Source organism: Panthera leo, chromosome D2 (assembly GCF_018350215.1).
Source record: "Panthera leo isolate Ple1 chromosome D2, P.leo_Ple1_pat1.1, whole genome shotgun sequence".
In the NCBI taxonomy this organism is placed as follows: Eukaryota; Metazoa; Chordata; class Mammalia; order Carnivora; family Felidae; genus Panthera; species Panthera leo.
Window position 1 is genome coordinate 52,315,009 of NC_056689.1, and position 24,066 is coordinate 52,339,074.

A 24,066-nucleotide genomic window follows, 5' to 3' on the forward strand; every position below is an offset into this window, starting at 1 on the left:
CTGGCTCAGAAGAGCATACCAACTTTTTTTTTTAATTTTAATTTTTTTTTAACATTTATTTACTTTTGACAGAGAGAGAGAGAGAGAGAGAGCGCGCGAGCATGAGTGGGGAGGGGCAGAGAGAGAGGGAGACACAAAATCCAAAGCAGGCTCCAGGCTCCAAGCTGTCAGCACACAGCCCGATGCGGGGCTCGAACCCATGGATCGCAAGATCATGACCCAAGCCGACGTCGGACGCTCAACCGACTGAGCCACCCAGGCACCCCTACCAACCCTTGATTTCAGGGTTGTAAGTCTGAGCCCCACGTTGGGTGTAGAGATTACTTTAAAAAATAATAATAATAATCACATAGTACTTTACACAGATAGTGCTAACAGTCTTGCTTTATTTACAGTAAAAAAAAAAGTTCTTGAAAAACAAAGCATAAAAATAATACTAACATTTTTGGGGATATAAGGTCACTAACTGGAAATTTTAAGAGTAATCTGGACACTATAAAGTATTATTAACTACTCTTTTCTACTTCATTAGCCATAAGCCACTTATGTCAAAGACAGATGAAAATATCTGAGTGCTAAGTATTAAAAAAGGTGTTTTATGGTTAAAAGAATCTCAGGGTAACAGAAAATGTTCCACCTAAGCCTTCAAAGAGGGACACGAGAATAATAATCCTGGTTAAGGTACTTCCCAAAGGACAATATGTTTGAACTGCAACAAACGTCTTAGTACAGAGCTGATTTCGAAGACTTTAATTTGGGTTAAGATTAAATAAGGCATGAGACAGCCTCCATTAAGACTCCCAAGAAGGGCAGCAGACAGTAAGAAAGCTTAGTTAGTGTGCACCACAGAGAATAGCCTCTGCTCCCTCCCGTAAGGCTCTATCTACTAGAGGGAGGGAGGGTTTGGGATTTCACTAAGTGGGAGCAAAACCCAAAGGCTACTTATTGATTCCATTGCCATTGTGTTCACCTAGCTTCCCCTCCAGTGCTCGCCCCAGTTAGTCTGACCTAGGGGAAGCTAGGGCCACATATGACTAAAATGTGATGATGATGATGATGGAGCTCTAAAAAGTCTGTCCAACCCACAGCTGTGATGGGGAGATGAAATACATCTCACTTTGGTAGGACAAGTTGTCTTTTTCTGTGGGAGGTGAAAAATCCATCAGAAGTAAGATAACCACCCTCGACTACAGGCTACATTCTGTACCTTTTTTCAGGGCTCAATTTCCCTTGTCCAGATTTCCTTTTTTTTTTTTTTTTTTTTTTTGAGGAAAAAAGTATGTACCATCGAGTTCCTCACAGGCATGTACAGAAGTTATCTAGATACTGAAGCCATGCCTGATTGATATCCCTAGTATGGTTGAGAGCAAAGAGATGGATTTATTCTCTAGGTCAAATATAAAAATTACTCCAACTACTTTTAGACATTTGAACAAGAGATCAAAGACAACTATAAATTTCTATGCTGGCACTGTTACCCAATCAAATATCATGACTTTTTGAGGAAGTAAAAGCCAAAAGAAACAGTAGCAACATTTTCAAACAAGATCCATCCCCAGCAACCCATATTCAGTAGGCATAGTCTGGACTCCTACAGCATATCTATCAGCACGTCCCACAACAATTTGATTCTCACCTTCTGGAGAACTGAAGGAAATGATCGGGAACTCCTCTGATGATGAATTCATCAACAGCTTGCCTGTCTCTGTATTTATACTCATGAGATCACATCCCAGCTCCCTCATTAGCATAAAGCCTTCACGAGTAATTCTGACTTTCAGATGACAGGCTAGTGCTAACTCAAATGCTTTCCCAGACACTTGATATTTTTAACCTAAGTCAAAATCTTAGGAGCAATAAAATTACTTTCAATTTTACTGACATTATCATACATTGGAAACTTCATAAGGCACAACATTGTCAGTGTGCAGCATTCTAATAAACTGGAGAGAGATTTAATAACTACAGCATCTTTTGTAATTTTGCTCAGAATTTAAAACAATGACTAAAATCACAATAGGTAAAAGCTGGAAGAACCATTACATGTTATCTAGTCCTTTGTAGTTCATGGCCTAGCAGCACTGGTTCTTCCTGAGAGCTTGTTAATGCAAAACATCAGAAACCACCAGAGACCCACTGAGCCAGAATCGGCATTTGAACAAGATCCCTAGGTGGACCAGTCCCCTCATCTTACTTAAAAGGAAACTGAAGCTGAGGGAACTTAAATCACTTGTCCAAGATCATACAGCAAAAAGTTACAATTAAAATTCAACTCTTCCAGTCCTGTGTCCACCCCAGCTCCCCCACAGCCACACGAACATTTAAGGAGGTCTATTTAGGTGCAGACACTACATCATGTATGTTAGCTCTAACAACCAGTACCCCAAAGCCCAAGGGCTTTCTGAAGGAACCCAGACTAGTGATAAGAAAACAGGTCAACAGCTTTAAAGTGTGGTGACAAGGTTGTTCCTGGGGTACTATGGGAGCCAAGAAATGGGCACCCAAGTCTATCTAGGAGGGGAGAAGGGAAAAGAGAGGAGGTAAGTGGAAGCATGCCAAATAAAAGGACACACCTGAGCAAAGGATGCATAGTGAGAAAAAAACAGGCACAGAGCAGAAAAACAAGCAGTTGGTATTAAAGAACTACAACCAGAACTTCCCCTGAAAGAGTATGGATTTTTATCTAGCCGTGTAAAGACCTAAACTGCATGTTTGCCAAATCAAATTCCCAAACAGGTCATTTCCAAATTCCCATACCAAGAAGAAATTTTTAATGCAAATAATCTTCTACTCCAATGACCTTTTGCAGTCTTTTTTCTCATATCTCTTTAAGGGTTTCACAGCCTATTTAACAGGAGATTGAAAATGTTTACTGTGCCTTTTGCTCTCTACCCACTTGCACAGCCCCAGACATATTTAAAGTTAGACCTCATCTATTTCTAATTTCTAAACGGATGACCTATAAAACCAAACAGGTGAGTGACCAGGCTAATAGCAAAATTATGAATCAAAACCTCCCTTCTGTGGAATCCATCCACCCACTCCTAAAATCATAAGCAGAAGTGGAGCTTGCCTATGGTGTTTCTCAATGGGAAGAAGGCACCCAGAGAGAAAATGCCTGAAATCAAAACTATACCATAAACATCCTTTCTTCCCTGAGAAGGGCAGAGGTAAGACAGAATATCAAAGTAATGATGGTATGAGCCCTAGGATGCTTCCATATAAGACCACATATTCTCAAATACTATTCATGATACTTGACCTAAAAAATCACAACATATCTCAGGGAAGCATGTACCTATGGCTCTCCAGTTATAGAGACCAGTATACCTAAATCATATACCAGCTAGATCATAAAGGTGGGTATAAACTAAAACCCTGTCAATTAAATCTTATTTTCCTGTGATGAGACGCTTTGCCTTTGTTCCAAGCAGAATGTCATCTGTTCTAACTCTGTGCCCTCTGGAAAGAAGTTTGCTATGAAGAAATAAACCCTTAAATGGATTAAGGGTGGTTGCAATTGAAAGGAATCCTACAGCAGCATCATTTTAGAGATAAGTCTTTTGCAAATTTTTAGTTTTGATGCATCCATATCAATAGCTGTTCATTTTAAAAGTGACAAACTTGGAGCACCTTGGTGGCTCAGTTGGTTAAGCATCCGACTTCGGCTCAGGTCATGATCTCACGGTTCGTGGGTTTGAGCCCTGCGTCGGGCTCTGTGCTGATAGCTCAGAGCCTGGAGCCTGCTTGGGGTATTGTGTCTCCCTCTCTCTCCACCTCTCCCCAGCTTGCACTCTGTCTCTCTCTCTCAAAAATAAATAAACATTGGGGTGCCTGGGTGGCTCAGTCGGTTGAGCATCCGACTTCAGCTCAGGTCATGATCTCATGGTCTGTGAGTTCGAGCCCCGCATCGGGCTCTGTGCTGACCGCTCAGAGCCTGGAGCCTGCTTCGGATTCTGTGTCCCTCTCTCGCTCTGCTCCTCCCCCGCTCATGCTCTGTCTCTCTCTCTCTCTCAAGAATAAATAAAACATTAAAAAAAAAAATTAAAAAAAAAAATAAATAAATAAACATTAAGAAAATTTTTTTTTAAAAGTCACAAGCTTAACATGGAACACTTTATAGAGGCTTTATGGAGGTTGAAGCAAATGAACAAAACCTCCATTTTATACCTCTTACCATAGCTACTTAACTACAGGTTTCTTACAGTTGTAGTATGGGGACTAGGGTGTCTCACACCTTCTTCCTTCTTCCATAGGTAGCCTTTAGGCTGTCAAAAAATTTAAGATGCCACAGTACAAAACCCAAACTAGCAATTACTCTCATTTTTTAAAGTGGCATATGCTTAATAAACTGGTCATTTAATTTTCCCAGTCTCCCTAAGTGACAGGCCACAGCGCTGTTGATGGTCATCCTCCTCAACCTCAGAAGAGGAAACAAAAGCTCAGTGATTAAGTGACTTGCCCAAGGGCATTTACATAATTGATTTGTGGCACAGCTGGAACTATAGAAAGAGGAAGCGTGGGACGGAGGAGCTGAAGGTGGTACTTAAGGAAACATATATCTGGCTTTCTTCCTCAGTTCCCAATTACCACCCCCACAGCCCTGCCCTGACCCCATTCCCCTCCCTTACAATCCCAAATAACAAAAACAAGGAAACAAAAATTAAAATAGGTCAAAATAAATGCTCCCAGGAGAGTCTTCAGTTCTTTTACTTTTTTCTCCCCATAGAAAACAGAGATAGATAGTGGAAGGAGCCTGGAAGAATGCTTCTAATCTGCCAAAGGAGTCCCTGTACTGAGAACCATATTACCTCATGATACTTTGGTAATAAAAAATAAATAGGAAAAGGTATGGCAGGATTAAATGTATAGCAGGTTTAAAGAGAAAGAAGAGTGTGTATAATTGTCTCAAGCATGAAAGGAGATATGATAATAGTTACTACAGTAGATACGGTGGGGTTAAAGCTAATTTATTTTTCAGAAGCATACATTAAGCCACGGGAATGGAAAAAAGGAGAAAAATCATAATCATCTTGGTAGATGCAGAAAAAGCATTTAACAAAATTCAACAACGTGTCTTTTTTAAAAAGTCTGCAAAATGGGGTACCTAGGTGGCTCAGTTGGTTGTGTATCCAACTCTTGATTTCAGCTCAGGTCATGATCCCAAGGCCGTGGGATGAAGTCCCTGCTTAGGATTCTCTCTCTCTCCCTCTGCCCCTCTCCCTGCTTGCACACACTCTCTCTCTAAAATAAATTTAAAAATTAAAACTAAAAAAAGTCTGCAAACTAGAAATAGGAGGGAGAAAATTCCCTCATCTGAAAAAATATCCACAAAAACTACAGCAATTATCATACTCAGTGGTAACATAATGCAGATACCCCCAACCCCCTTCCTCACAAACAGGAGGTCACTATCCTCTTCTATTCAACAATGGACTACCAATTCTGACCAGTCCAATAATGCAAGAAAAAGAAAACACATAAAGATGATAAAGGGGAAAAACAACATTATTCATAGATGACACGACTATGTATGAAGGGGTTCAGAGCAAGTCTCCCCAAAATGTGCCACTTTGGCATGTGGACTATTTTGAGCTGAAGGCTCAAGAGAAACTTTGGCCCCTCATGTACCTACAAGAATCTAAATTGGAGTTCCTTCCCAGAAGTAGAGTTATTATCAGAGATAAATTTTATCTGAGTGACTCATGTATATAGGGGGCAAACATCTAATTATCAAATATCTGTTCTTTCTCCTGTCCTGTGAACTTCCCTCCTCCTCTTTAAGGCCCCAGACCCTATTCCATTCCCTAGCTCAGGATGGCATATATACCTCATTTTACCTTTCTGTCTTTGAACCTCTCATCCATGCAGGATGCAGAACTCACAAAATTAAACTGGATTTTCTCATGTCAATTTAATTCTTAGACCAGCCAAAAGAACCTTTGATGGTAGAGGAAAACTTTTCCTCCCTAACTATGTCAATAGAAAACCCCAAGAATATACTAACAGCTTCCATTTTTGGATAGGATAATAACAGGTCATAACCAGATTCACCTTCAATAAATAGAAAAAGCCATGATAAATTAGAAAATCGTATTTTCAAAGATGTTGGAGAGTTGTGGAAGAAATGAGAATTGGATGAAGTACAAATCCCAGATGGGAGAGCCCTCTGAGATGAGCTGATGATCATCACCTGTCTTCTTCTCTGGGGCTATTTGCCAATTCTGAATGTAGACTGAAGATCACACTAGGCCCAAGCAGAAGAACTCTACTCAGAGAAGATAAATAGAGGCTTTGGGGGATGCACGAGTTTGGTGTGACAGATTAAAGGCCCAAGATGCCCCAAATCCACAGCTGATTTTTGCATTTTGCACAGGACATTTTCTGAGCTATCACTACATACCCACCAGAATGGCTAAAATGAAAACGATGGAAAACACCAAGTGATAGAGAAGTTATAGGGTAACCCAAACTCTCATACACTGGTAGTGAGAATGCAAACTGGTAAAACCATTTTTTAAAAACTGGCAGTCTATATTAAAGCAGACAGTATGACATAACAATTCATACATTAGATATATATCTGAAACGAATGCATTTATATGTTCATAGCAATACTATTCATAATAGCCCAAACTAGAAATGATCAAATGTCAATTAACAGTGAAAAGATAGACTGTGATATATTCACGCAATGGGAATAGTATGCAACAGTGAAAATGAAAAGCCTAGAACAAGGCACAAGGAGGATAAATCTCACTAACATAAGGCAGAATGAAAGAAGCTGTATGCAAATACTGTATACTTCCATTTACATAAAGTGCAAGAACAGGTAAAATCAAGCTAACAAGACTTTTATCAAGATACTGGTTACCCCTGGGGGCAGGGAGCAATCATCAGAAGGAAGTATGAGGGAGGCTTCTAGGATGCTGGTCACACGCCGATTATAGAGATATACTCAGTTTGTGAAAAGTCATCAACCTGAACACTTATGATATATTTTAAGTTCTTTAATAGAATTTTTGAAAATACCACAAATCAGTAAAATAAAGGAGGAAGGGGATACATGAATTACTCAAGGCTATAATTATCATGCACAAAAAAGTCATCTTGGAAATGGTACCACAAAGATCCTGAGAAGTAGCTGTCCAAATCTAACAAGTGCTAAACCAGGAAGGCTACGAAACAATAGTCCAATTAACATGATTATCTAACCCTTCTCAGGTGTGTCCTGAGACAATTATTTCTGTTGATGTCATCTTAGCCACAAGAAATAGGAGGCCCATATAAGTACAGCATGAGTCAATTTAACCAAGTCAATAATAAATTATGATGTTAAATATTTTAACTCAAGTCTTTACTTATTATGTATGATTTGAAAACCAGTTTTGAGTAATTATTTTTATTTATTTTTTTTTTGAGTAATTACTTTAAACCTCAGAATTTAAAAATAAAACACTCCAAAAAATAAATAAATAAAAATAAATAAAAATAAAAATAAAACACTCCCAGGGGCACCTGGGTGGCTCAGTCAGTTAGTGTCCAACTTAGGCTCAGGTCATGATCTCACAGTTGGTGGGTTTAAGCCCCATGTTGGGCCCTGTGCTGACAGCTCAGAGCCTGGAGCCTGCTTCGGATTCGGTGTCTCCCTCTCTCTCTGCCCCTCCCCCACTCGTGTTCCATCTCTCTCTCTCAAATATATATATATATATAATAAAAAATAAAGCACAGCAACCAAGAATGACAACAATAAATGCAACCCAAATAAAAGCAAAATGATCAAACTTTAAATTCTCCCCTCAACAATTTTCAACATTTACATCAAACAGCTTTTTTATTTTTGAGAGAGAGCATGAGCAGGGGAGGTACAGACAGAGGGACAGAGGATCCAAATCAGGCTCTGTGCTGAGCAGCAAGCCTGGTGTGGGGCTTAAACTCACGAACCACAAGATCATGACCTGAGCCACGCCAACAGAGCCACCCAAGCGCCCCTACATCAAACAACTTCTAACCCAGGATTTGAATTAGGTTCTTTATTTTAATCCTTTTTAATGTTTATTTATTTTGAGAGAGAGCACACGCGCGCGCGTGTGTGAGACAGAGAGACAGAGAGAGAGACAGAGACAGAGGGAGAGTACCCCAAGTAGGCCCTCCTGTACTATTAGCACAGAGCCCGATGAGGGGCTTGAACTCACGAATCATGAGATAACAACCTGAGCCAAAATCAAGAATCAGACATTCAACCGAGCCACCCAGGCAGAGGGGTCTCATCTAGTCTTGCCAATCAAGAGTCATGTGCAGTGTTCATATGAGTCTGTTAAACTGACAGAGGTAACAAAAATTTCATCAGACTTGAACAGCCTTTACAGCATTTCTCCTCTAAAATAGATATAAAAAAAAATCAAGAAAAAAAAAACTTCATCAAGGCACAGTGTCTGGTACATAGTAGGCACCCACAAATGTAACCTTATATTATAATCATCATTACTACGGTCCCACAGGGATGAGATGCAAATAGAACCAGCTCAACAACCACCATATTATTACTAGCGTTCTTATCACATACTCATGCAAATTCCAGCTGTATGTTGTCACCTCTAGAGGTCAAAAACATTCACTGGACAGGCTGGTAATAGCATGGTACTTTATAAGATTATCAGAAAAACAGGTATATAATTATCCCTTTATAGATGCCATACGCAAGCCACTGTTTTTGTCAGTGGTTCTCAACAGGTGACAATTTTGTGGGACCTTTGACAATGTGTCACAATTGAATTGCTGCAACTAAAAGGTCAAACTGGTAACCAGGGAGTAGAGGCCAGGGATGCTGCTAAGCATGTTACAATGCACAGAACAGTCCCTACCACACAACAAAGAATTATCTGGTCCAAAATGTCAGTAGGGTAAAAGGTAGAAGACCCTAGTTTATAGTTCTAACATTGTCATCCAAAAATAATGGATGAGAATCACTGAGACCAATTTAATCCACTTAAAATAAAACCAGGAGAGGGGCGCCTGGGTGGTCGGTTGAGCGTCCGACTTCAGCTCAGGTCACGATCTCGCGGTCCGTGAGTTCGAGCCCTGCGTTGGACTCTGGGCTGATGGCTCGGAGCCTGGAGTCTGCTTCCGATTCTGTGTCTCCCTCTCTCTCTGCCCCTCCCCCGTTCATGCTCTGTCTCTGTTTCAAAAATAAATAAACGTAAAAAAAAAAAAAATTAAAAAAAAAATTAAACCAGGAGATAGCCTCATCAAAACAAAGAAAGCTATCTGTATTAAACTCCCATCTACTGGTTTATTTTAAAAATCTAAACCAGGGGCCACCTGGGTGGCTGTCAGTTGAGCACCCGACTTTGGCTCAGGTCATGATCTCACAGTTCATGGGTTCAAGCCCTGCATCAGGCTCTGTGCTGATAGCTTGGAGTCTGGAGCCTACTTTGGATTCTGTGTCTCCTTCTCTCTGCCCCTTCCCTGCTCGCGCAGTCTCTCTCAAAAAATAAGCATTAAGAAAAAATTTTTAAATAAAAAAATAAAAATCTAAACCAGAAAAGGATTAAAGACAGGGAAAAACTGATAAGGAAGGAGAGAGAGGAAAGGTTTGCAGAAACCCTCTGAGTAAGCAATCTTGTGCATAAATAAAGGGATCTGCCTCAAAAAAGGAGCATAGCGGGGCGCCTGGGTGGCTCAGTCAGTTGAGTGTCCGACTTCGGCTCAGGTCATGATCTCACAGTCTGTGAGTTCGAGCCCCGCGTCGGGCTCTGTGCTGACAGCTCAGAGCCTGGAGCCTGCTTCAGATTCTGTGTCTCCCTCTCTCTCTCCCCCTCCCCTGCTCATGCTCCATCTCTCTCTGTCTCAAAAATAAATAAAAACATTAAAAAAATTAAAAAAAAAAAAAAAAAGGAGCATAGCAAGGGCACAGAGACAGATCCTTACTAAATGCTCAGTTAGCATTTTACACAGCACACGCTCTTTATAGGGATTATACTCTCAATGAACCCGATATCTCAGAGGTTATCTCAGGATCTATCATCCTATGCCCATTTTTCCTGAAGGGGGAAATTAAACCTCATAAAAGTAATTTGGTTAGGGCCACACAGGCATCAAAGAACTAGAATTCAAACCCAAGTCTTTAGACACCAAGGCACCATGCTCTTTACTTCTACCAAATTAAAAAATGTATCTTCTGTACCGAGATTACACTCTGAAAGGATACTCACAGAATTGTTGAGTACGGTTAGCTATAGATAGTAGACTATTAGCTGATCTTTATTATTTGTACTTTTCAGAACAGTACAGGAAGGATCCTTGAAAAGATAAAACTTAATGATCTTGAATGTGCTAGGCTGTGTTTACTAAGTATATAACCCAAAGTGAACTTTTTGTTGTTACTTGGAACAGCTACATCACAGTATAACAGGACTAATTAATAAGGAAAAAATCTGGACCCCATATCCATTCATTGTCATTGCTGACAAATTAGTTCCCTTAAGAAACTAGTTTGTTGGCTCACAACTGGAACAATTTCCAAAAGAATTTTTAAAACGGTTTGTGATGAGAGGTGAAGGCTTTAAGCAGACAATGGAACAGAACCCACAGCCTAATTCCAGAATCTACTTTTCACTCAATTGCTGACCTAATGTGGTCTGGCCTAATGTTGCTGTCAATCTGAGGCTTCATTTTCTTTCTTTCTACACCTAGGTTAAGAATTTCAGGGAATTTAGGAAGTAACAGCCTAGACTGTCTCGTTTTTTCATTTTAATTTTTAACAAATGTTTTAAAAAGTTTTATTTATTTTGAGAGAGAGAGAGAGAGAGAGAGAGAGAGAGAGAGAGAGAATGTGTATGCATGTATGCGGGGGAGGGACAGAGAGAGAGAATCCTAAGCAGGCTCTGCTCCGGGCTTGAACTCACTACCGGTGAGATCATGACCTGAGATGAAATGAAGAGTCAGATGCTCAACTGACTGAGCTACCAAGGCACCCCACTTTTTTTTTTTAAACCACAGATGTTATTTGTTTATTTATTTCAATACAGACTTTGACTTAAGAAAACTCACCCCCCTGGGGCATGTGGGTGGTTCAGCTGGTTGAGCGTCAGAGTTCAGCTCAGGTCACGATCTCATAGTTGGTGGGTTCCAGCCTCGCGTTGGGCTGTGTGTGCTGACAGCTCGGAGCCTGGAGCCTGCTTCGGATTCTGTGTCTCCTGTTCTCTCTGCCCCTCCCCCACTCGTGCGCGCACGCGCTCTCTCTCTCTCTCTCTAAAAAGTAAATAAAATTAAAAAAAAAATTTTTTTTAATAAAAAAAATAAAAGAAAAAAACCTCACTCCCCTTCCCAAGCCCCATCTAGCTGGCTAACTTTGAAATACCTGTCCTACTGCATCCAAAAATAAATACAGAACACTTTCTTCTCCACTTTACAGCAATGGTGGTGGTGGTGGTGGCGTTTGTCCGCATTTACTGAACATGTCCCTATATGGTAGACACATGCATTTCCTCATTTAATTCTCGCCACAAGCCTGTGCAGGAGGTGCCATTACTGTCCCCATTTGCTGATGAGGAAACAGGCCTGAAGAAGGATGTAATAAGTAACAGGTCACAGAGTAAATGGCAGAGTCTAGGCACTGTGGCACCAGAATCCCAAGAGCAATGCAAACCAAAGAATAATTATCTATATCCCCATCCACCCCCAAAAGGATCTGTATCAGAACGATTCTTCCACAATACTAAGACCAAACCATAAAAGGAATGCTTAAATAGTCAAGACTTGTAGGTCTAAGAGTGAAGCCACTTTGTGTTGCCTCAGCAAGGCAAGGCTGGGTTTAATGCTGGAAGGTGGAAGGAGAGCAACTGATGCCTGAGTAGCTAACGAACAATTAGAAAAGTCTTCACTAGTTAGGTCATGTCAGAAGCACCCTACCACTGAGTATCCAAGTAGAGGCTTGGATACTATTCATGATGTGGTTTTCAAACTTTTTTTTTTTAAAGCAATGTGTGAATTTGAGACTTTTTTTTTTTAAGGTTTATTTATTTATTTTTGGGGAGAGAGAGAGAGAGAGAGAGAGAACAAGCTGAAGAGGAGCAGAAAGAGAGGGAGACACAGAATCTGAAGCAGGCTCCAGAGCCTGATGCGTGGCTTGAACTCACGAACCGTGAGAGATCATGACCTGAGCTGAAGTCAGACACTTAACCGACTGAGCCACCCCAGTGCACCTCAAACTATTTCTTTTAAAGGAAATATTTCTTTCTACCAAAATCTTATGGAAGTATAATTCATAAAACTAAACAATGCTGGTTCAAGAGGAAGTCAGAGTCCCTACTCTACCCTCTCAGGGCCCATCAGTTGCAGTGATACTGTCAAAAATTCCCAAGGTTCTGACAATAATAGTTCAAAAATTAATATAGAATCCCAATAAAAACACCAAAATGCTGTATTATGGAGTTAGACAAATTGATATTAAACTTTATTTTATTTATTTAAAGATTTTTTTAATGTTTACTTTGAGAGAAAGAGAGAAAGCACACAAGTTCAGGGAGGGGAAGAGAGAGGGAAAGAGAGAGAGAATCCCAAGTAGGCCCCCTGCTGTCAGCACAGAGCCCAACAAGGGGCTCGATCCCACAAATAATGAGATCATGACCTGAGCCGAAACCAAGAGTCTAATGCTTAACTGACTTAGCCACCCAGGCGCCCTGATAGTAAACTTTTTTAAAAAAATTTTAATGTTCATTTATTTTTTAGAGAGAGAGAGAGAATACATGTGGGAGGAGCAGAGAGAGAGAGAGACAGAGGATCCCAACCAGCTCTGTGCTGATGGCAGAGAGCATGATGCAGGACTTGAACCCACGAACTGCGAGATCATGACCTGGGCTGAAGTTGGACATTTAACCCACTGAGCCACCCAGGTGTCCCCCAACATTAAACTTTATACAGAAAACAAATATTAAGAATACCGCCTGGGTGGCTCAGTCAGGTAAGCATCCGACTTCAGCTCAGGTCGTGATCTCACGGCTGGTGGGTTCAAGCCCCCGCTGCTTCGGATTCTGTGTCTCCCTCTCTCTCTGCCCCCCCTCCCCGTTCTCTCTCTCTCTCTCTCAAAAATAAACAAACATTAAAAATAATAATAATAAGGGGCGTCTGGGTGGTTCAGTCAGTTGTGTCCCACTTCAGCTCAGATCATGACCTTGCAGTTCGTGGGTTTGAGCCCCACATCTGGCTCATGCTGACAGCTCAGAGCCTGAGCCTGCTTCAGATTCTGTCTCCCTTTCTGCCCCTCCCTGGTTCACACTCTGTCTCTCTCTCTCTCTCAAAAATAAACACTGAAGAAGAAGAAGAAGAATAGCTAGGAAAACACTGAGAAGAATAACTTTAAGTGGGATACTAGACTTCCCAGACATTAAAATATACTATAAAGTCTCTATGAAAACAGTACGGTACTGGCTCATCACAAAGACAAATTAGTAGCAAAGACTAGAAAGAACAGAAGTAGGCCCAAATATATACAGAAATTTAGTATTTGACAAAAGTAGCATTTCAAGTGGGTAAAAAAACAAACTCTTTAACAAATGGTGTTTGGAACACTGAGTAGCCTTTGGAAAAAAATAAAAGATCCATATCTAACACCACTCAAAATTAAATTGCCAAAGGATAAGGAAATTAAATACAAAAAATGAAACTGTTTAAGTACTAGGAGAAAAAACACTGGAATTCTTCTTTAACCTTGGTATAGGGAAAGGCTTTCTCTTTTTTTTTTTTTTTTGAGATAGAGAGAGCATGAGCAGGGGAGAGGCAGAGAGAGAGAGAATCCCAAACAGGTTCTGCACCAGCATTGCAGAGCCCGGAGCAGGGCTCAAACTCACAAACCCATGAGATCATGACCCGACACGAAATCAAGGGTCTAAGGTCTTACCAACTGAGCCACCCAGGCGCCCCAAGGCCTTCTAACTTTCTGATTAAAAAATTCCAAGGGTATGAATTAAAGATATAAACTACAGAGGGGTGCCTGGGTGGCTCAGTCAGTTAAGCATCTGACTTTGGCTCAGGTCATGATATCAAGGTCTGTGAGTTCAGAGCCTGGAGCCTGCTTCGGATTCGGTGTCTTCCTCCCTCTCTGCCCCTCCCCCATTCATGCTCTGTCTCTCTCTGTCTCTCAAAAATAAACATTAAAAAAAACAGATATAAACTAAAGATCTCATAGATAAAACTAAAAACTCTGAAGAGAACACAGAGCTTCACAACACTGGATCTGGCAATGATTCTTTGGATATACCAAAAGCACAGGCAATAAAAGAAAAAAATGGCCATCGGGAAAAAAAAAAAATGTACCAACCATAAGCAACAGAGCAAAAGGCAACCTGTGGATGGGAAAAAAAAAAATATTTGCAAATCATATTGATAAGAGTTAATATCCAGAATATACAAAGAACTCCTATAATGCAACAACTGGGCAAAGGTTGAGGCATCTGGCTGGCTCAGTTGGTGAATCGTGGGACTCTTGAGCTCAGTGTGGTGGGTTTGAACCCCACATTGGGTGTAGAGATTACCAAAAAATAAAATCTTAAAAGAAAGAGAGAGGTGGGGGGAGCACCTGAGTGGCTTAGTCGGTTGAGCTTCTGACTCTTGGTTTCAGCTCAGATCACAATCTCACAGTTTGTGAGTTCGAGCCCTACACAGGGCTCTGTGCTGACAGTGTGGATGCTGACAGCTTGGGATGCTCTCTCTCTCTCCCTTTGGGATTCTCTCTTTCTTCTCCCCCCCTGCCCCTCCCCCACTTGTGCTGCCTTCCTCTCTCTCTCTCTCTCTCAGAATAAATAAACTTAAAAGGGGGGGGGGGGGGCAAAAGGAGTTAAATGAACATTTCTCCAAAGAAAATATATGTAACAACATCGCTCATCATTAGAGATACGCAAATCAAAACCACAAAGAATTACCAATGGATGACTATTATCAGAATTTAAGTATTGGCAAGAATGTAGAACAAATGGGAGTGCTTGGCTGGCTGAGCCAGTAAGGTGTGCGACTCTTGATCTCAAGGTTGTGGGTGTGAGTCCCACGCTGGGCGTAGAGATTACCTAAAAGAATAATTTAAAAATATATATATTAGAAAAAGAATGTGGAAGAAATGAAACCCTTGTGCACTTTTAGAATGTAAAATGCTGCAGCAATATGGAAAACAGTATGGCAGTGCCTCAGAAAATTAAAACTACTATATAATCCAGCAACTCCACTTCTCGGTATATGCCCCGAGAAATGAAAGGACTCAAACAGATATCTGTACCATATTAACGGCAGCATTATTTACAATAGCCAAAAGACGGAAGCAGCCCAAGAATCTCTTGATGGATGAAAACAAAATGTGGTACATACAATGGAATATTATTCAGCTTTAAAAAGGAAATTCTGACACATGCTACAATATGGATTAACCATGAAGACATTACACTAAGCCAATAACAAGGGGACAAAGACTGTAAAGTCCACTTATATGTGGTACCTTAGTAGTCAGATTCAGAGACAAAGTAAAACGATAGTTGCCAGGGGCTGAGAGAGGAGACTGGGGAGTTACTGTTTGCTGGGTACAGAGTTTCAGTTTGGGAAAATAATAAAGTTCTGGAGATGGATGGTGGTGATGGCTGCCCCAAAATGTGATGTACTCAGTACCACTGAACTATACATTTAAAATCAATCAGGATGAGGAGTGTGCAAAATAAAATAAAAACACTGAGGGGGCACCTGGGTGGCTCAGTCGGTTAAGCATCGATTCTTAAGGTCGGCTCAGGTCATAATCTCATGGTCGTGAGACTGAGCCCCCATGTTGGGCTCTGTGCTGGGTGTGGAGCCTGCTTAAGATTCTCTCTCCCTCTCCCCTCTGCCCCTCTCCCCCCACTGCCTCTTTCTCTCTCAAAAACAAAAACACTAACAAACAAACCTAACTGTATTATAAACGAATATAATCATACTAAAGGAGCTAAGAAAGAAATGAACTAACCTAACTGTGGAAAATAGTATTCTGAATGGATACAGTTTCTAGGCTAAGGACAAAAAGAACTGTACATAAATGTTATAATTTAGTTATCAAAAGTGTTCCTTACAGAGGTTTAGGTTAACAATCATGAAATTAGAATTAAGTAAATAAATATGTGTATGTATGTTAGAATCAATCAAATAAATTATGGGTGATGAAATCCAGTGTACTCATGGTTAGAGAAAAAAGTTTTAAAGGAAAAAGACTCAAATAAATTTTGTAGTACCAAATTTCAATCAGCAGTATTAATACAAACTCCTGACTGTGAATATATACAGATACAGAAATATAAATATGTGTATGTGTACGAGTAGCTACACTGCCCACTAAAAGCAATGACACCTCAGTCACAGTGAGTACATCTAGGGCCCAGATCTCGGTCCCTAAACATCATTTTCCAATAAGAGGAATCAAGTGGTTGACTCTAGAGCTAGGGCAAAGAAAATACAAGTTAAGCCTGAAACACCATATAATGTCAAAAGTAAAGATATTCTCTAAAAAAGATGGGGGCTCACCCAAAGGAGCTCCTAATGACCAAAGCTAGAACACTTTGAGTGATAAAATGACAGCAATGAATTTTAATCCACAGAATAAAATAAATACTGTGAGTCCACATTGCTACAAACAAGTAAATAAACGAGACAGAAAAACTACCTCACAGAATTTCAATTAGTAATAAAGAAGGAAAGAGGGAAATAATCAGTAGGTGCAATAATAAATGCACAGACAAGATCTACCTACAAGTGGATGCTAAAAGGTTTGAGGTAAAAAAGGATTTGCATAGTCCCAAAGTATCTCCCTCAAGATATTTATTAACTACAAAGGTAAAGACACTATTTTCTTATTCTTGATAATTATACTATGATGATATATAAGGTAAGTGTATTATTTTTGCAACTTTTCTGTAAGTCTAAATTAGTTCAAAATTTAAAGTTTTTTTAAATTAATAAAAATATATCTGTATCCAGATATATCTGCACCTACCCACTCCCTCCTCAAAAAAAAACTAATGCAGAAGGATTTCTACATTACATTAGAGAAGATGTTAGAGCCAGGATTCTATGCTACTAGAAGGCCAAAGCTAGAAAAAAACTAAATGTTTATTAAAGGTTTTCCTAAGATACGGACAAATAAGCACTGGTATATGCTACAACATAGATAAACTCTGAAAACACTATACCAAGCAAAAGCAGACCAAAGAACACATACTGTATCATTATATTTATTTTTTAAATTTTTTATTAAAAAAATTTTTTTAATGTTTATTTATTTTTGAGAGAGAGACGGAGTGCAAGCTGGGGAGGGGCGGAGAGAGAGGGAGACACAGAACCTGAAGCAGGCTCCAGGCTCCAAGCTGTCAGCACAGAGCCCGACGCAGGGCTCAAACTCATGAACCACGAGATCATGACCTGAGCTGAAGCTGGACATTTAACTGACTGAGCCACCCAGACGCCCCAGTATCATTCTATTTACATGAAATATCCAGAATATGTAAATCCATAGAGACAAAAAGATGGTTGCTTGGGGCTGGAAAAAGAGGAAAATAGGGAGTCCCTGCTAAGGGATACAAGATTTCTTTCTGAGGTGATGAAAATGTTTAAAATTGTTTGTGGTGACAGCTGCACAGATCTTTGAATATAGTGAAAACCACCAAGTGGTATACTTTATTATTTTTTTTGTGTGTGTGACCCTACCACACTCCTGAATGGTGTACTTTAAGAGGATGAATTGTTCAGTATCAATAAAGCTGTTACAAATTATGTGTGTGTGTGTGTGTGTATGTATGTGTGGCATTCACATATTATATGCATATATATAAAACATTTACGTATATACACATGTGTATGTATATATATATAAAACATTACATACATTACTACAACCCCTGGCTTATTCATTACTCTAATATTCACAGAAAGATGTTTTCTATTTTGCTGAATCGTGATAATGTTAGTACTAGTTTGGCCTGCTGGTTTTAAGCACAAATATTCATTTTACCTTAAAAAAAAAAGTCTGTTTTAACCATGTATCTAACTGGCCAGATAGTCTTATCTATTCAGCTTTTAGGAATGGAATCTTCCCAGTGTGAGGGTCCCCATCTGCCTTATTTATATGACCTGACCTACAGGTAATATAAAATATATGTATATGTACATATATATACACACATACATACATATAATACATATATACATATATACACATATGTACATATATAATAAGTATATGCATATAATGCCGTCTTCTTGCTTCTCAGTCTTCCTCGCACTGTTAAACTCATCATCTTCTTGAAAGACTGTACACTAATTTTTCTCCTTTCCTGCTCTCTTCTTGTTGGGCATCTGTAGAGACACCTCAAAGGCGGCAGAAGTGACCTGCTACATCTCTTACACGTGTCCACCTAGCTCAGGCCAACAGTTTTCACTTTCCTAGAAGCAAATTTAACATGCTCTTCTATACCCACCCACTCTCATCCCATCCTCTCGCCTAGGTTCCAGACAAAGGTGAATTTGGAGGCAGCAGAGCTGTCTGAATTAAACTTCTTAAGAGCTGTGGGAATTTTTATGTCTCTGTTAACCATGTACAGTTGCTGTAAGAATCAAATAAAATGATGTGATAATTCTTTAAAAACCATAAACAAGGCAGGGGGTAGTCCTGATCACACAATCATTTCTGTATCTTCACAGCAATTTATATACATACACACACACACACACACACATATATATACATATATGTGTATATATATATATGTGTGTGTGTGTGTGTATATATATATATTTTTCCCCTCCTCATTTCCACTACAACCAAAAACCTCCAGTATGACTAAAAACTAATAAGACTGATTTCCTCCAGTCACTTTATAGCAAGAGTCACAAATTTAAATGCTTACAAGGCCAAAAAGGTAACATAAGTGAGCAAAGCAAGAGAAGTGGAATTGTGATGAGAAGGAATACTAGCCCCATCAGAAAGGAAGCAAATCTCAGCTCAGGCCAAGTGCTGCCAGGCAGCAATGTGGGCCCAAGTGTCACCAGGTCTCCTCATTTTCCCTAAAGGAACTGAACTCTCGGGATTTTTAAGTGTTGATACACATTTAAAAGACAACTGCAAAAATATGTGCATGCCACATCTCAGCCTACTGATCCAAAGACACCTGCTTTGCAGGTGAGGTGACCAGACTCTACAATAAAACAACACAAAGTGAGAAGGTATTGACATTTTAGCACAAGGAAAGAAAAGGAACTGTACACTAGTAGAAGCCAATGTTGCTCAGAAATCAAAACTTACTAGAACAGGGATTTTGAAGCTACTTAATTTGATGTCTAGTAAAAAGCCCATGCAAAGTAACCCATTCAAGATAACAAAGCCAGTCCGTGCCAAAGAGGGCTTGAACTCAAATCTTTTGACCACTAGACAGAGTGACTTTTCCACTACATCACGCTAGCTCCCAAGAGAACAGAATTATAGAGCAAATAAGACATTCTGTCACCGGATGGCAGGATGGAATACAAACTCCGAACCAGGAGTCAAGCTCACTGATCCTGACTGTCCTTCCCAGGACAGATTCTGAGCTTGTGAATGTCACCCTGGGACTCCATGATGCATGATATTCCCAACCTCTTCAGATGGTGGCTAATGATTTATACATGGCGATTTGTATTAGGCATCAGCAGAGCACACAAAAACAGAGTAGCCTAAGGGAAAAAGGGAAGATAGGAATTTTCACCAACTGAAGAAAGAAGGAAAAAAACAGCTAATGTTTCTCTTCATTTTCAAATAGACTTCTTCCATAAAAGCAAATCTTTAGACACAATTAAGAACAAAGGAAAGAAAGAAAAGAGAGGCCATAGGTCTTGTGTTTTTTTGTTTGTTTTGTCAAAGTCCTACAAAGAGTCCCTTTGAAAGTCTGTGGCTTTAACCATTTGCGGGATTATCTGTAAAATCATTTAATTCTCAAGCATTCAGAACCCTAGAATTCTAAAGCTGGATGGAAGATTGGAAGCCATGTAGATCATCTCTCTCAATTCTGTAGACTTATTCTACAAATGTGTAGATTCACACTAAAACTCAGATCTATACTTTTCTGTTTAGGAAATCATTATAAGATCTTTTAAAAAGTTTAAAAAGCTATCTCCTGGGGCGCCTGGGTGGCTCAGTTGGTTAAGTGTCCAACTCTTGACTTCGGCTCAGGTTATGATCTCCTGATTGATGAGTTCCAGCCCAGCACTGGGCTCTGTGCTGACAGTGCAGAGCCTGACTGGAATGCTCTCTTTCTCAAAAATATATAAAATAAACTTAAAAAGAAAAAGTTATTTCTCATGTGTTCTTTCTCAAGAAGCTACTGGAGGACATGTATCTCTTGAATGAAGGGACAAACCCAGACAGAACAAAATATGAGATCCAGGATATAGATCCAATAGAGAAGTAAAGAGAAATTCCAGGCAACCACTTTGCAGCAGACCTGGAGCAAAACAAGTCCAGACTACAGCTGGGGTGGGGAGGGCAAGTGTCCAGAAAAAATGTCTCTAAGAAAAAAATATGACACAACTATTTCGGTAAGATGGGGGAAGAAGGAAGGATAAGGAAAGAGTTACATCTTTACCTACTATAAAAGCAAGTCAACATGACAACTCCAAAAATTAAGAAATCAAGGAATAGCAGTATATTACTTGGAAATATTAAAATAAATTTCAAAATAAATAGCTTAAAGACTCAAATGTGCTTGCCTCTATGGAGCAGGAAGTAAGGATGGAGTAAGGGTAGGGAACTATTTTTTTTGCTATAAACCTTTTAGTACTATTTGACTCTTAAAACCCTCCCTGTATTACTTTGATATTAAAAATTAATTTTAGGGGCGCCTGGGTGGCTCAGTCAGTTAAGCGGCCGACTTCAGCTCAGGTCATGAGCTCGTGGTTCGTGAGCTCGAGCCCCGCGTCGGGCTCTGTGCTGACAGCTCAGAGCCTGGAGCCTGTTTCAGATTCTGTGTCTCCCTCTCTCTGACCCTCCCCCGTTCATGCTCTGTCTCTCTCTGTCTCAAAAATGAATAAATGTTAAAAATAATAATAATAATAATAAATAAATAAATAAAATAATTAATTTTAAAAATCAAGCATATATTAAATAAATTCATTTCAGTTTCCTTAAGGGGCAGCATGTTTGATTTCTAGTGAATATGTGATAAGTTATTTTTTCTTCCAAAAAAAAATTAAAGAGCACAAGTACTGAATTCAGAATCTCATTCCTTAAGAAAGTCAATTATGACTTAAGTTTGCCCCACAGCCATTTTCTTTTGCAGATAGAAGGGAAAAAAAATGATGAGTTGCAAGGTTCATTCTGTTAGTCACTGAATCGTTAGGTATTTTTTAACCAGTTATTATTGCAAGAATTTGGATCCTTGGGGCGCCTGGGTGGCTCGGTCGGTTAAGCGTCCGACTTCGGCTCAGGTCATGATCTCACGGTCCGTGAGTTCGAGCCCCGCGTCTGGCTCTGTGCTGACAGCTCAGAGCCTGGAGCCTGTTTCAGATTCTGTGTCTCCCTCTCTCTCTGCCCCTCGCCTGTTCATGCTCTGTCTCTCTCTCTGTCTCAAAAATAAATAAACGTTAAAAAAAAAATTTTTTTTTAAATAAATAAATAAAAATAAAAAAGAATTTGGATCCTTTATGACAAAAAGCTCCACAATAAGCAGTATTATCATCTTCATAAACTTATCTTGACTGAGACTGTTGTTACACTACAAAAGAAACTACACTATTTAAAAAATTAAAACTGTTAAGAGCACCAACTGACTTATAAACACTGACATGTATTAGATGAGCAATCAAAAGAATATTCTTTATTATACATCATTTCACAAAACAATTAAATGATCTCTACTGTCAGAAACTCAATTATACTAGTATCATGACCTTAACTGATTACAAGAAACTGCCTATTTTCGAAGCCACGACACAACTAAGAACAAGGTGAAATTCCTTTTGTGGTTCCAAAAGAAATTAGAGTTTTTAAAAACAAAGTCTCAGATTCATGGAGGTAGTAGAAAATTTAAAGATGATCAGGCCCAGCACCCACAACTCACAGCAAAACCAAGACTAGAATCCAAAAACAAAGGGAAGAAATAACAACCAACACCACAGAAATATAAAGGATTTAGAAAGAATTCCATGAAAAATTACATGCCAACAAATCTGACAACCTGGAAGAAACAGACAGATTCCTAAAAACATACAACCTTCCAAAACTGAATCAGAAAGAAATAGAAAATCTGAACAGACCAGTTACTAGTGATCAATCTGAACCAGTAATCAAAAGACTCCCAGCAAACAAAAGTCCAGGACCAGATGGATTCACAGGTGAATTCTACCAACCATTTAAAGAAGGGGCACCTGGGTGGCTCAGTTGGTTGAGTGACTCTTGATTTTGGCTCAGGTCATGATATCACAGTTTGTGAGATCAAGCCCTACATTGGGCTCTGCTCTGACAGCAGGGAGCCTCCTTGAGGTTCTCCCTCCGTCTCGGTCCTTCCCCCAGTCGTATATGTGCACTAAATAAACTTAAAAATAAAATAAAAAGGTTAGTACCTATTCTCCTCAAACTATTCCAAAGAATAGAAGAGAAAGAAAAGCCTCAAAATACATTCTATGAAGCCAGAGGTTACCCTGATACCAAACCCAAAGACACTACTACAAAAAAAAAAAAAAGCAACTTACAGGCCAATATCCCTGATGTATACAGATGAAAAATCTTCAACAAAATTTTAGCAAATTGCTTTCAACAATACATTAAAAGGATCATTCACCATGATCAAGTGGGATTTATTCCAGGAATGCAAGGATGGTTTGATATTTGCAAATCAATCACCATGATACACATCAACAAAGCAAAGAATAAAAACCATACAATCACCGCAATCAACAGATGCAGAAAAAGCATTTGACAAAGATCCAACACCTGTTTATGATAAAAACTCTCAACAAAGTGGGTTTAGCAGGAATATACATCAACATAATAAAGGTCATATATGAAAAACCCACAGTTAACATCATACACAATGGTGAAAAACTGAAAGCGTTTCTTCTAAGGGCAGGAACAAGACTAAGGTGTCCACTCTTGCCTCTTTTATCCAACATAGTACTGGAAGACCTAGCCACAGCAACATTAATAATGAAATAACAAAGAGAAACAATCCATCCCTATGAAAATATCAATGGTATTTTTCACAGAATCAGAACAAATAATATTAAAATTTGTATGGAAGCGCAAAAGACCCCAAACAGCCAAAGCAATCTTGAGAAAGAAGAACAAAGCTGGGGTTATCACAATTCTGGATTTTAAGATATACTACAAAGCTACTGTAATCCAAACAGCATGGTACCAGCACAAAACAGACACACAGATCAATGGAACAGAATAGAGAGCCCAGAAATAAACCCATGCTTATGTGGTCAAGTAATCTATAACAAAGGAAGCAAGAATATACAGTGGGGAAAAGACAGCCTCTACAACAAATAGTGTTCAGAAAACCGGACAGCTACATGCAAAAGAATGAAAGTGGGCTACATTCTTACACCATACACAAAAATAAACTCGAAATAGGTTAAGAACCTAAATGTGAGACCTGAAACCATAAAACTCCTACAAGAAAACGTAGGCAGTAATCTCTTGAACATCAGCCTCAGCAATATTTTTCTAGATATGTCTCCTCAAGCAAGGGACATAAAAGCAAAAATAAACTATTGGGATTATGCCAAAATAAAAAGCTTTTGCACAGCAAAGGAAACCATCAACAAAATGAAAAGGTAACCTACTGAAACTTACATTTGTAAGTGATATGTCCAATAAAGAGTTATTATCCAAAATGTATAAAGAACTTAAACAACTCAACACCCCAAAAATAATCAATTTAAAAATGGGCAGAGACCTAAACAGACATTTTTCCAAAGGAGACGTATAGATGAAAAGATACTCAACATTATTAACCATGAGGGAAATGCAAATCCAAACTACACTGAGATAGGACCTCACACCTGTCAGAATGGCTAGAATCAAACAGA

General features: G+C 39.3%; 1 protein-coding gene and 1 long non-coding RNA gene across 8 annotated transcripts in view; both read right to left on the reverse strand.

The window, feature by feature from the left end:
• Nucleotides 1-24,066, reverse strand: part of IDE (insulin degrading enzyme) — a 195,033-nt gene that overhangs the window by 76,201 nt on the left and 94,766 nt on the right. The window lies entirely within an intron of this gene.
• On the reverse strand, nucleotides 11,217-15,057 carry LOC122202671. Its single transcript, XR_006194787.1, has 3 exons — nucleotides 14,922-15,057; nucleotides 11,363-11,562; nucleotides 11,217-11,253 (listed from the first exon to the last, which is right to left on the reverse strand). It is a non-coding gene; the product is annotated as an uncharacterized LOC122202671 (long non-coding RNA).